Below are 13224 nucleotides of genomic sequence, written 5' to 3'. Positions count from 1 at the left end.
CACCCACCCCCCACCCCCCCCACCCCCGCCGCTGCTCTCCAACCACGCCCTGCCCCAGCCACACGGGGGCCCCCTGAGGCTCTCCAGGGGGCCCTGCTGATTCAGCCTCTGGGCCCAGCCTCAATTAGACCTCAAAGCCCACCCTCTAAAGAACTGAGGTCCTGCCCCAAACAGACGTGGAGATGGCATCCCTTGTGAAAGGGACAGGAGGGGTGACAGAACCAAGGCCACGCTTTCACCTGAGTCCTTATAACCCTACCATGGGGTCCCCAGGCCCCCCAAGTACAGCCAGGACCCCAAGGCTCCTCCACTGCAACCGACTAGGCAACTGATACCCTGTTCCAAGCTCCCCCAACACACACACACACACACACACACACAAACACACACAAATTCCCAGCTGCATGCACAAACCCAGCACTCACACCACTCACACTCCCACACCCCCTCACCCCTGCCCCCACTCCTGGCCTCCACTGCTGTCAACACCCAGACTAGCCAGACCAGCTGGGCTGGCTCAGACAGAGAGAGAGAGACTCCAGACACTCCCCGCACCCACTTCGCGCTGGGATGCAGGGATTCCGTGGGGCAGGAGCGCCCCCAGCTGACCAGTGTGGGACATGCAGGAGACGGGGACCATATCCAGGCCCAGGGCTGGAAAGGAGTCCCTTGTGCCCCAGGACCCCTGCCCAAACACCATTTCTTGACCTTCTAGGGCACCCAAGGCCAAATCAGAGGAGGTGGTCCAGGAGCAGAGGAAGGTAAAGAGTTGGCCTGGGAACCACATAAGCACAGATATTCAGGAGAGGAACAGCAAGCCAGAGGCTGATGGGGGGCGTCTAGAGCATGGTTTTCAGCCTTGGACTTGGTGATGGATTAGGCCAGGCTGGAGAAGGAAGAGTCAGGACTCATCCGGGGACTGGGTGGATAGTGAGACCCAGACTGGAGCCACAGGTGGGAACAGGTGGGAGCAAGGACAGCTGAAGGGCTTGTCTTGAACCTGTTGGCCTTGAGGGAGCAGGGCAACATCCAGAAGAAACCAGCCAGAGGTGGACGGAAGCTCTGGAGTGTCTGTGGACATGGCAGGGAAGGAGGGATTCCGTTCCAGCGCTGTTCCCCTCTCTGGCTTCTGACCCAAGCCTTGGGCAAGTCTGTTCTCAAAATGGGCTTGGTGTGGAGAAGCAGCCTCTAAGGGCCCTTCCTACCCTGTACTTGCCATTCCCCAGGCCTCAGTCCCCTGCACAGCCCTCCTGAGAACACACTGGGGACACAGATAATGTTGTCTCCCATTTACTGAGCACATACTAAGGCTCTGTACTGAGGTGGCCTCCCCAGCCTGTGCGGAAAAGTGACCACTTCCACGTCACTGCCCAAATCAGAGGGTTCCTGGGCCCTACCTGTGTGTTGCAGGGCCTCATGCTGTCCCTTGAAAGTCTCCCCAGTCACTTCCAGTCCCAGCCAGGGTCAAGAGTTCACCACACACAACGCCACACGCACTCAAGCTCAGCCATTCCTGGGTATTGACAGGAGGGTAAAGGCCTGGAGCTGCCTCTCCCCTTCTTTCCCCCTCTTCCTACGCCCGTCCACCCGTGATGAGGGAACCTGACCCTCCTATTCCCCTCTGGCCTTCCCAGCCCCTCCTGCGTCATTCACTGTCTCAAGAGGGTGCTGGCCCAGCAATAGTTAATCAACATCCCACTTAGAAATACCACCAACAGCAGTGCCTGGGGGGCTCAGTTGGTGGAGCATCTGACTCTGGGTTTCTGCTTAGGTCATGATCTCAGGGTCATGAGATCAAGCCCCCGAACTGGGCTCCACACTCAGCAGGGAATCTACTTGAGATTCTTTCTGAGCTTCTCCCTCTGCTCCTACGCAGCACCCCCCTCCCTGCCACCAGCTCATGTGCTCACTGGCTCTCAAATGAGTAAATAAGATCTTAAAAAAGAAAAGACAAGAAAAGAAAAGAAATACAGCCACCAGTCAAGGCTGCCCAGAGCAGGTGCCCTCCGCCTGCACACCTCCAGTGCCCGAGAGCTCACTCTCTTCCCAGGAAGCCCATACCACGTGTGGACAGCTCAGACGGTCCACCAGCCCCTCACCTGTCTCTCTGTAAGTCCCCACCTGGAATTCTGCTCTGAAGCCACATGGAACACAGAAGCTTGCTCCTCCGTGAGATGGGAGCAGCTGGGAAGAGAAACACCTGCGACTTGCCAGGCACCTGGGGTGCTGACGCGAGCAGCCTGTTGGATGCTGTGGCCCCTGCCCTCAGAGGGTGTGACAGGTGTCCCTGCACTACACACAGAAAAGGAAAAGAACAGAGCAAATTTTATTTGAGCACGTGCTATTTACCAGACCCTGTTCCAAGCACTTTATGTGAAGTCATTTAATTATCCTAAAAGCCCTCTTATTATCTTCACCTATGCAATTGGCCCCAAGTCCTGCAGACACGATGCTGGGCCAGGATTTGAGTCAAAGGAGCAGGCAGCTGGAATTAGCAACTACCTCTGTAATAAGTGTTGGCCAGAGTTCCACTTCTCGCTTTAAAAGGTTCTCTTCATCAGTTCTGAAGGACAGAATTTGCCTGTACTCCCCAGAACGGCCTGTACGGTGAGAAGGGGCACAGCCCAGTGGGCCCATCTAGAGGCAGAAATGAGCATTGCAGCAGTGTGAGGGCAGTAGAGAGGGGGCCCAGCGCTTAGGGACCCATGAAGACTATTGCAGACAAAGGTCTTGTAACGCCAGGGGCCGACTCCTTCCCCCACCATGTGTGTGCCATTCAGAGCTGTGATTACTGCACACCTGATCTGCTTCATACAGCTCCCAATCAAGAGACCGCTCCCTGTAGAACTGTCACTAAAACGTCATGGTTTCCTCAGGGGTCCCAAGTTCTTTTGAGTATGAACACAGGTGACTTTAAGAGCTCTGAAAGCTGGACTCCTGGGTGGCTCAGTCAGTTAAGCATCCGCTTCCCACTCAGGTCGGTGTCCAACTCCCTGCTCTGCAAGGGTCTGCTTCTCCCTCTGCCTTTCTCTCTCTCTCTCTCTCTCTCTGTCTCTCACGAATAAAGAAAGAAAGAAAGAAAAAAGAAGAAAATTAAAAATGTAGCAAGTATTTTAAGGGGGGGGGGGCACCTAGGTGGCTCAGTTGTTCATCGGCTGCCTTGGGCTCAGGTCATGATCCCAGAGTCCTGGGATCAAGGCTCGCATTGGGCTCCCTGCTTAGCAGGGAGCCGTCTTCTCCCACTGCCTCTGCTGCTCCCCCTGCTTGTGCCCTCTTCCTCTCTCTCCCCCAAATAAATACATAAAATCTTAAAAAGAAAAAAAAATGTTGAAAGCTGAGTATCTGACAGAGGGCTCCATACAGTCCCAGAGCACTGTTCAACTGTCCCTGTTTCTGGAGTCCAGTAGACTTGAGACCATGCCTTTACTGGGGGCTGTAAGGGAAGGGGCATCACCCACAACATGCACAACGTTCTCTTCCTCAGGCTGGGTGGTGGGTATATGGATGTGCATTTTATGATCTGCTAAGTTTTTCATTTATTTTTGTAGATATGAAATATTTTACTTAAAATGTATTAAGTCTTTAAGACAAACTTCCCAACATTTGAGGCCAACTCTGTGTCACCCAGTTGCTGGTGAAGAACCACAAACGGCCCTGGGGGAGAGGCCCACCCTCTCAGGGAAATGTCAGCCACCCAGAGAAGAAAGGAAGCTCCAAGGTCAGGACCCTGCATGCAGCTCTGTCCTGAGAACACTGCCCCTTGAGTCCTGGAAGTTTAATGGGCATGAACTACAATGGGTATTTTACTCATTTGAAAAAGAGTAAGCACTCGCTTCATGCTCAGCAACGTGTGGGGCTGGGAATCCAAAAGTGAGCTGAATGGGCCTCCATCCAACAGGCAGCTCTGTATTGGAAGTGGGTCCTGACCAGAAACAACAATGGGACAAGATATAGGGTGGGAGGTGTCCTAAGAGGGATACCAGGGACTAAATGTGCACTTTCACCTGGAATTAGCTCCTTGGAGGAAGAGGCCTATAGAGTTGAGCCTTTCAAGGATTTGCTGGAGGGAAGATATTTGTTCCAGAAGGAGAGGGCGGAGCCAGGAAATGCCAGAGAGTAAGGAGTCAGGGGTCGGTTTGGGGAACAGCAAGCAGAAGACAGATCTCAGAAAAGGAATCCTGGATTCTCAGGCCAGAGAAGGAGCGTGGGCCCCCAGGCAGCAGGCCCGGAAGGAGTTTAGATTTGACTCCCCTCAGGCGTGGGGAGCCATGGGAGGTGTTTGAGCAGGAGAGTGCCCATCGGCATTGCAGTAGTGTCCTGGCGGTCAGAGCAGGGAGCATCTCGAGGCAGGGAGGTCACTAGAGCTGACCAGCGAGCCAGTAGTGTGGGCCTGTGCTGGGAGGGGAGAGCGGGGGAAGAAAGGAGTCCCACCCTAGGTCTGGCTCAGTCAGTGAGTCTGTCCGGGGTGAAGAGTCAGTTGGCTGACTCTCCCACCACCAGAGGAGGTAGAAGTTAACCAGCCCAAAGTTAAGCACACCTATTCCTTTCCCGCCTTCTCCATCCACACCCCCTTCTCAGTTCTCTCTCAACACCTTGCTCCCTCAGCCTCATGCCACTTCCCGTCCTCCGAGCACCTCAGACATTTTCTGGGCAAGCCAGAGGGGGCGCTGTGGGACAGCTGGCATCTATAAGGTGGAGATTTTAGAGTACCCTCCCCCCCCACCAAAAAAAAAAATCCTCCCACTTATCTGCCCACTAAGGACTGGTCTCACCACAAGAGATGCTTTGCTTAGATCCTCATAGTGGGTTGAATGGTGGCCCCCAAAAGAGAAGCCCACATCCCAGAATCTGTGAATGTGACCTTGTTTGGCAAATTATCTTTGCAGATATAATTAAGGTCACCATGTCGGAGTGAGATCATCCAGAATTATCTGGAGGGACCTGAATCCAGTGACAAGTGTCCTTGTAAGATACGGGAGAGGAGACACGGACACATAGAAGAGAAAGCGATGTGAAGACCCAAGCAGAGCCTAGAGTGATGCAGCCCCAGGCCAGTCATTATCATTAGTATCCTGATGCACAGAGAGGGTAAGCGGCTCACCCAGGGTCACACAGCTTGTGAGCAGTGGAGCTGGGGTACATGTCATGCTGGAACTCCTGCCCTCCTCTGGAAACATTGCAGGGGCCCTTCCCAGCGGCAAGCTAAGGGCTTGGGCTTTGCTTCTCTTGCAACATTGCTCTGCTTCCTTCTTTCTGAGAACAGCCTTGTAACCACCCTTTCTGCCCCAGCTCCTGGCAAACTCCAGTCCATGCCGACACTTGAGGACAGCAATGGTTCTACCCCTCCCAGTCCCCGGTTTTATTTTCTTCCCAAGGAAGGAGCCCTAGTTTGCTATGTTATTATTAATGATCACCGGCTTCTTTCTAGACACGATGTAGGCAGCAACATGTGTCAAAGACATAACAGTAAGACCAACACCTAGAACGGGCGTGCAGGGCCCACAGAAAACAGAGATGATCAAGGTTGTCTGGGGGCACAGCAGACTCCACGATTAAGCCTCAAGGCAGCCAGGGCCGAAGAAGTCTGATCTGTTTCCATCTGCAGGGAGTAGACTCTTCTCCATGGTAACAAAGTCTTCCCCTTATAAGAAATTCTGAGGTGCCCGGGTGCTCAGTCATTAAGCATCTGCTTTCTGCCAGGTCATGATCCCATGATCCTGGGATAGAGCCACGCATTGGGCTCCCTGCTCAGCGGGAAGCCTGCTTCTCCCTCTCCTACTCCGCCTGCTTGTGTTCCCTCTCTCACTGTGTGTTTCTATCAAATAAATAAATAAAATATTTTTTAAAAAAGGAAAAAAAATTCTGATGGAGATTGCTTATGTGAGCCTTATAGAGGAGATGCTCCGTGAGGCAGTGGGCAGCCTGTGTCCCAGAAAACCATTTCTGCTGCAAAAGGAAAGTGTTATTTCCTGGGACCACCGACCAACATGGAGGGCATTGCACCCAGTGACCCTCGGGGAGGGGCAGCCCTCCAGGAGAGAGACCCACATGGTCCAAGGACAGACGCTCCCAGGGCGGGACAGTCGGGTCAGGACCGGAACTCGGAGCCCCGGCCTGGCTAGACAACGCAGCCCTTCACGGCCCATGCACCCCCACCGGCTGTGGTTTGTCAGGAACTGCTTATTCCCTGAGGGCAGGGGTCTGTCCTTCCCGTGACACCCTTCTGGCTCAGGGCCCTCAACAGCCCAGCTGGTTGGAAAGGCGGGCAGATGGCAGGCTGAGGCCCCTGTCTCGCCTAGTGTGTCAGCCGCTTCCCTGGCCCCATGTCCCTGTAGTCCCTTCTGTAGAAGTTGAGAAGCTTCTAGTGGATACTTGGGAATCGGGCACCCCCAGGCATCTGGGTGTAGCCCTGTGACCATCTAAAGCCAACAGCCTGTGAGGCCAACCCCGCATTGGGGGCAGGGGGCACGCCGTCTCCCCGCCCCATCCACTCCCTACCCCAGAGGTGCTTGTGACCATCTGCTTAGATCAAACCTGCCTGTCAGCCTGGGAAGCAACAAGACAGAGGAGCTGCTGCCCCAGTCCTGGAAGGTTCCCGCCAGGACCGGTAATGGAGGGAAAACTGAGCTTCTGTCTTATTGAAGCCACTGCTACTTTGAGTATCTGATGCCCTCCACCTAGTATCACCGGAAACCGGGGAAACTACCATGAAAAGCCACTGCCTTTCTTTTGTCCCTGGGCACTCTGGGGGTCAACCGTGTGGTCTCCCCGCTCCGCTATTCCACCCTCAACCATTCCAGGTAGAAGGTTGGCTGGTCCCCCAGGGCCATCACTGCACCCAGGGCTTTTCACAGCAACCCTGCAAGAGACTTCCTGTTCCTGTTTTGCAGATGGGGAAACTGAGGCTCAGAGATACGACCAAAACTCTGAGAGTTTGGAGGCAATAATCATTGGTGGAGCCAGCCTCAAATCCAAGTGCGCCTGCTCCAGAGTATTTGCTCTCCCTGACAGACTTGACAATTGTTCACCTACTCAGCCGAAAGCAGCGTGGTTGTTTTCGTAGCCAAGAGAGGGTGTCTGTGAGGGAGGCCTTGGTAAGCCTTTGTGGAGGTTAAGCTCAGACCCCAACGGGCAGAAGCAACCTCCCCTTCATCAGACAGAAAACCCGGGACCCAGGAGGGAGGGGAAGACAAGTTTGGGGTGGGGGGCTGGGCAGACCACCAAGACCCATGACAGGGTGCTGCCTACCACCCACTACATTTCAGCAGGGTCCTCCATAAGCCACAAAACACTGGAAGGAGCCGGCTTGCTTGTGGAAATGGGGGGAGGCACTGGCCCTGTGCCAGGGTTGAGGACCCAGCTGCCATGGGGGGGCGCTGTGGAGGGGACACCTGGGTTCTGCTCCCGCCACAACCTTGCCAGTGGGCCAGTCGGCAGACTTCCCAGAGTGCACCTGGGCTTTGCGACCCTGAGGAGACGTTCCCACAACTGGCCACAGAGCATGGCACCGGGCAGGGACTGACCATCTGGGCAGGCCCTGCCCGAGCAGTAGTGGCTGCAGTTAGCGACTACAAGGTATCAGACCCCCTGCAACCTAGTGGCATGAGCAGCGCCCGTTTTATTATGCTCACAGAGCCCGTGGGTTAGGGCTTTGGGACAGGGTGTGTGTTGGGGACTGAGCCCGGAGCCTCAGCGGGGAGGGCTCGACTGGGTAAAAGTGACGCAGACAACTGGGGCTAGAACCTTCCTTCGCTCCTGCTCCTTCATGCACATCTCTTTGTAGAGAGCAGCTGTGGCTAACACCGGAGGAGGAGCTCCTGGGCCAGTCTGCTTTCCCAAGCATCCCTCGTGACTAGGTGCCCAGGAAGAGAAAGGGGAAGAAAGAAGAGGGGACGTCTCAGGTCCTGAAGGTGACCTTGGCCAATGTTGCCTTTCCGCCAGTCTGGTCCTCCCACGAGCCTCTTCTTCATCCCCACCTACACTTTTCCTGCTCCCAACCCGCTGGTCTCCGAATCAGGACTCCCACCCAGCCCTGAACCTCTGAGGGGTCCCTCCACCTCCCTCAATCCAGTGGGCCTCAATCCGGTGGGGCTGTCTCTCTTTTAGAGCCAAGTCCCCGAAGACGTGTTTTAAGAGCAGATTCAACATTCTATTTTCATCCATTCAAACCAACCTCATCTGCACGCCTACTGCACCAGCAGTGCAGGAAACAAACCATTCTAGGTAAAAAGAAAAAAAGGTGGGGGGCAATTCAATTCAAGGGAGTTAGGTGCTGGTGAAGTCACGTGTGGAGGCAGCAGAGGGCAGCTGGACAGGCAGGTGTCAGGAAGCTTCCAACGCAGTTGCTGAGTTCAAGGGCACACCGACACACTGACATACCACCATGTTGCCACCCACAGACCAAGAATCACCGTGGTTGATACTGCCACCTACCATAGGATGCCCAAGGCAATCGTGACCAGACACTGGGACCCAGAGACCAGATGCCACAGCAGCCATGGCACAACCTTGCTCGTTGGCAGAAGATGCCCCTCCCTGCCACTGCACCTCCAACTTACCAACCCTGCCCAAGTGCGTCTATTTGGAGGTATGGCGTGCCCTCTCACGGCAAGGGAACCTGAGGAGTGTGGGGTCTGGGTCTGACTTCCTGGCCCCCGCAATACAGAAAGGCATACAGAAGCATGAGGGAATGGATGCTGAGCCCAGACAAGAAGGCAGGAGTGCCCTGGACCATTCTCCCAGAGGTGGGGGCAGCAGAACTCTGTGTTCTCTGGGCAGGGGACCATCACAAAGTTGGGTCTCATCTGCCCGGTACACGTCTTCTGGTTTATTCATGCTGCCATTGCTTAGCCACCTCTAGAGCCACCAATCACCCATGGACCTCTTGGCCTCAAGAGACTGACATCCTTTCTGCCGAAAAGTGGAAGGAGACAGGTGAAAGGGCGGGCTCCTGTGCCACCAGGTCCCTTGAATCTCCTGCAAAGGCGCATTTACTCCATATGCAAATTTCTTTACTGACGTACTTGCAGAAAAGGGAATTACCTCTTCTGAGAGAAACCGTTAAAGCCTCAAGTGACCTGGATTTTCCCTTGTGTTTCACTAAGGAATGTAGTTAAAAACAAGGACCTTTCTAAGGAAGGGACTCGCTGCACAGAGTTCCCCACTCCTGGCTGCTCTCCTGCCTCACCCCCCTCTTCCTTCTAGGTCGGCCATCTGCCCCTTTCCTCAGGATCAGCCCCTCCCCTGCCTTCAGGACAGGCCTCAGGTCTAGCTCCTGACGCCCTAAATGGGTCCTAAGGCTGAGGATCAGCTTGGAGGAGGTGGGGTGCAGTCCCCAAGGGACAAGGATGGGAACCCTCTTGTGAGTTTCCTTCTCAGGGTTCCCACTAAGGGAACCAGAGACACCCCAGTTCCTTCGCAGGTGGCTCCAGGCTAGATGAGCATTGGAGCAACTCCCAGGGACAAGAAGTGCAGACAAATGTGACTGCAGGAAGAGCATTTCCACATTTGCAAGGCATCTGTTCTGCTCCAGAAGTCACTGGGGCCCCAATATTCTGCCCAGGATCCTTCAGTGCTTCCTGGTGCCCCCAGGGCCGAGTGGCGTCAGGAAAAGACTCTGGCCTGGGTGACTTTTTTAACCCAGAATTTCCCTATGAAGAAATGAAGGGTCTTTCCAGCCCCCTCGCACACTTTCCGGGTGCCTTAGGAGCTTATACAAGGGAGTTGAAGCTGAGACCGCAGCCCTCCCCTCCCTCACTCCCACCCACTGCATAAGTAAGGGGATGGGGAGTTGGGGTTTGGTAAGGAGAGTGTTCTTGGCAGAAGTACAGCCTCTGAGAAGGCCTAGAGGCTGATAAGGGCTGGTGGCTCAGAGGAAGTAAGAGATGGTGGCCGGTGTGGCTGGCGCTGGGATGGTGGGTAGGGAGCCTCTAAAACAGGCTCCCAAGAAGCGACCTCTCCAGAATTCTCCATTAAGTAGCTGTGGACTGAGGCTGTCCCTCCCTGAGGCTGGGGGAGGGAAAGAATGGGGTGCCTACCCAATGTTCAACCACTCCTGCCTGGGAAGCTGCTGCCACCCTCTGGGTAACCAACAAGGGGAGAGTCTGGTGGGCTACAGTGGCCCTCAGATGCCTCTCCAGAAACCATTCCCCCTTTTTTGGAAATGTCCCTAGTTTTATTTCAGCTGTACGCACTTCCCAAGCAACCCATGGTGCTTTGCGGGGAATTAACACCCCATGGGTTCCAAGGTGGGCACCCAAGACCCAAGGAGCTGCCGTACCCCTTTCGGCCACACGGGGGCACCAACCTCGGGCGGCTGCCGCGCCGCACCTGCCTGTAGAGAGGCTGGGCCCATCTGAGCCACAAGAGGACAACACAGGTCTTGACTGGCGGGCCCCTCCTGAGTCAAACCAGCCCTGAGATCCATCTTACTCTGCACTAGCCAGCTGGTTGAGCTCCTAAACCTTTTTTACTGCTCAGCGCGGCGTGAAGGAGGTGGGTCCTTGTAAATGAAAGCTTCCTGCTAACTCTTGTTTACTTCTCAAGATTGTGTTCCCCAGTCTCTCCTACGCACCCACTCCACTACCCCACTTGACCCCCACTCCCTAACCTACTCCCCCTCTCCCCAGAACCTACTGGGTTAGGCCTAGGGAGTGCAGATAGGAAGGAAAAACAGCTGGACCTCACAGAGAGAGAGAGGTAGCCAAATTATCAACCGAGAACTGAGCGCTATACTAAAGCTGGTCCCAGCAGGGGTGTTGTGTGTGACACAGTCTTGCACATGTGTAGGCCTGGGGTGGGGCACTTCCAGAATCCAAGCAAGAGTAATGTTTGTAGTGAGCCTGGGGTTTTCCAGGTGAACAGGGGGCTCCAGTCATCAAGGAGCATGGGTGCCCAGGCATGAAGGCAAGAGAGAGTCAACACAGGCAGGGAGCTGCAGGGAGGGGTGGGGGGTTCCATATGGGAACAAGATGGGAGGTGCGGCTGGGTGGGTGCTCCTGGGCAAGGAGGAGGTGTAAACTAGTGAAAGAGACAGAGGGACATGGACGACCAGGAAGGTTTGAGGCAGTAATGTGATCACAGAGCAACACTGTCCCATCAGATTTTCTGCTGGGATGGAAATGTTCTGAATCCGCCCTGTCCACCACGAAAGCCAGTAGCCATATGTGGCTGTCAAGTATTTGAGATGTGGCTACTAAAACCGAGGGACTGAATTTTACATTTAATTTAATTTAATTTTGTGAACTATTTTATTCATTCATTTATTTATTTGAGACAGAGAGAGAGAGCGAGCACGAGCAGGGTGAGGGGAGAGGAGTGGAGGGGAAGGGGTGGGTAGGGGCAAAGACTCTCAAGTAGATTTCGAGCTGAGCTTGGAGCCCGAGGCGGGGCTCCATCTAGTGACCCTGAGATCATCACCTCAGCCTGAGCCAAAAACAGGGAGTTGGATGCTTAACTGACTGAGTCACCCAGGCACCCCCATTTTATTTAATTTTAAGTGATTTATACATAAATAGCCACAGATGGCTAGTGGCTACAAGACTGGACAGCACCACTCTAGAGGAAGGACTGGAAGGGAGCAGATTTGGAGGGAGGACCACCTGTGGAAGTGGCCCGGGTACGAGGGTAAGGGTGGGAAGACAACGGCAAGGAAATGGGGAGGACGGTGTGCATGCTAGAGATTAATAACTAGAACCAGGAAGAAAGCCACCCAGTGAGCTAAGTGTGGGGAGGGGAGAGGAGAGCCTCGGGGGCTCCCAGGGTGACCTGGGTGGCCAGATGCTTGCTGCGTCATCACTAAGAACAGGAACCTGGCACAAACAGACATTTAATTAAATTAAATTAAATGTAAAATTCAGCTCCATTTCAGACATGAGGAAACTGACATGCTTTGGGACATCCAGGCGGAGGCGTCTGGTGGAGTGCTGTACGTGGCTCTGGGGCTCAGGAGAGGGTCAAAGCTGAGATAGATTTGTTGATCACTAGGGTTCACAAACTCACTTTGTTTTTCTAATGGAAACTACATTTTAAAATCAGTAAAATTTATATGACAATCTATTCTTGAAACACCAGAAGTGGGGCGCCCAGGTGGCTCAGTCGTTAAGTGTCTGCCTTCGGCTCAGGTCGTGATCCTGGGGTCCTCAGATCGAGACCCACATCGGGCTCCCTGCTCAGTGGGGAGCCTGCTTCTCCCTCTCCCACTCCTCCTGCTTGTGTTCCCTCTCTCTCTCTCTCTCTCTGTCAAATAAATAAATAAAATCTTAAAAAAAGAAAAGAAAAGAAAAACCAGAAGATCTGATACCATCCGGCCTGAATTCCCTCCTGAAACCATCATCTCCAGCTGCGTATCGGCCCCTCCCTCAGAGAGGCACCCTACCTTTCCCACCTAGCCCCCTGGGCACACAATATTTGACAACCCCTGATAGAATAATTGACAATTATGGTAGATTGTTTCAAAAGAGACTCATGACAACACTTCACCCTCCAGCTACAGCCCCTTTACAAGGCAATTTGCCCCACTTGGGTCATCAAAAAGTGCCATCTATGTCCTCCCCTGGAATCTGGGCTGACTTGGTGACTTGCTTTGATGAAATGCAGCAGACGTGACACCAAGTAACTTCCTGGGACCCAGCACCGCATCAAGAAGCGAGGGCCGGATGACAGAAGGACAGATCAAGAGGAGAGAAAAGTGTTCTCCTATTCCAGCCCCCTCCCCCACAACTGGGGCACCAGTCATGGGAGGGAAAGCAGTGCAGCTGCCCACCACCCCCTTCAGAGCCCTGAAGAGAACTGTAGAATTGTAAGCAGATAACAAACCAATGGTCGTCGTCGTTTCAGGCCACTGCGGTTGGGGATAGTGTGTGGCGCAGCCATAGAAAGCTGAAACCGTAGTTACAAACCGGGGTTGGACAAGACAAGGCAGGGAAAGGAGAGTAGGGCCATGGCAGGCTATGATCAGTAAGTACTCAGGGAGGGCAAGGCACAAGTTACCAGGTTGTGCCGGCCCAGAGGACACTCTCTGAGTGAAACTAGACTCCACAGAGTAAATGTTTCGTGAGAAATTTTCAACCTGAATTCTTCCCCCAAATTACTTACTTCTTTTTTTTTAAGATTTTATTTATTTATTTGACAGACAGAGATCACAAGTAGGCAGAGAGGCAGGCAGAGAGAGAGAGGGGGAAGCAGACTCCCTGCTGAGCAGAGAGCTTGGCAAATTACTTACTT

Source organism: Mustela nigripes, chromosome 6, assembly GCF_022355385.1.
Source record: "Mustela nigripes isolate SB6536 chromosome 6, MUSNIG.SB6536, whole genome shotgun sequence".
In the NCBI taxonomy this organism is placed as follows: Eukaryota; Metazoa; Chordata; class Mammalia; order Carnivora; family Mustelidae; genus Mustela; species Mustela nigripes.
The sequence above is the reverse complement of the archived record's forward strand: the minus strand, read 5'-3'. Positions refer to the sequence as shown.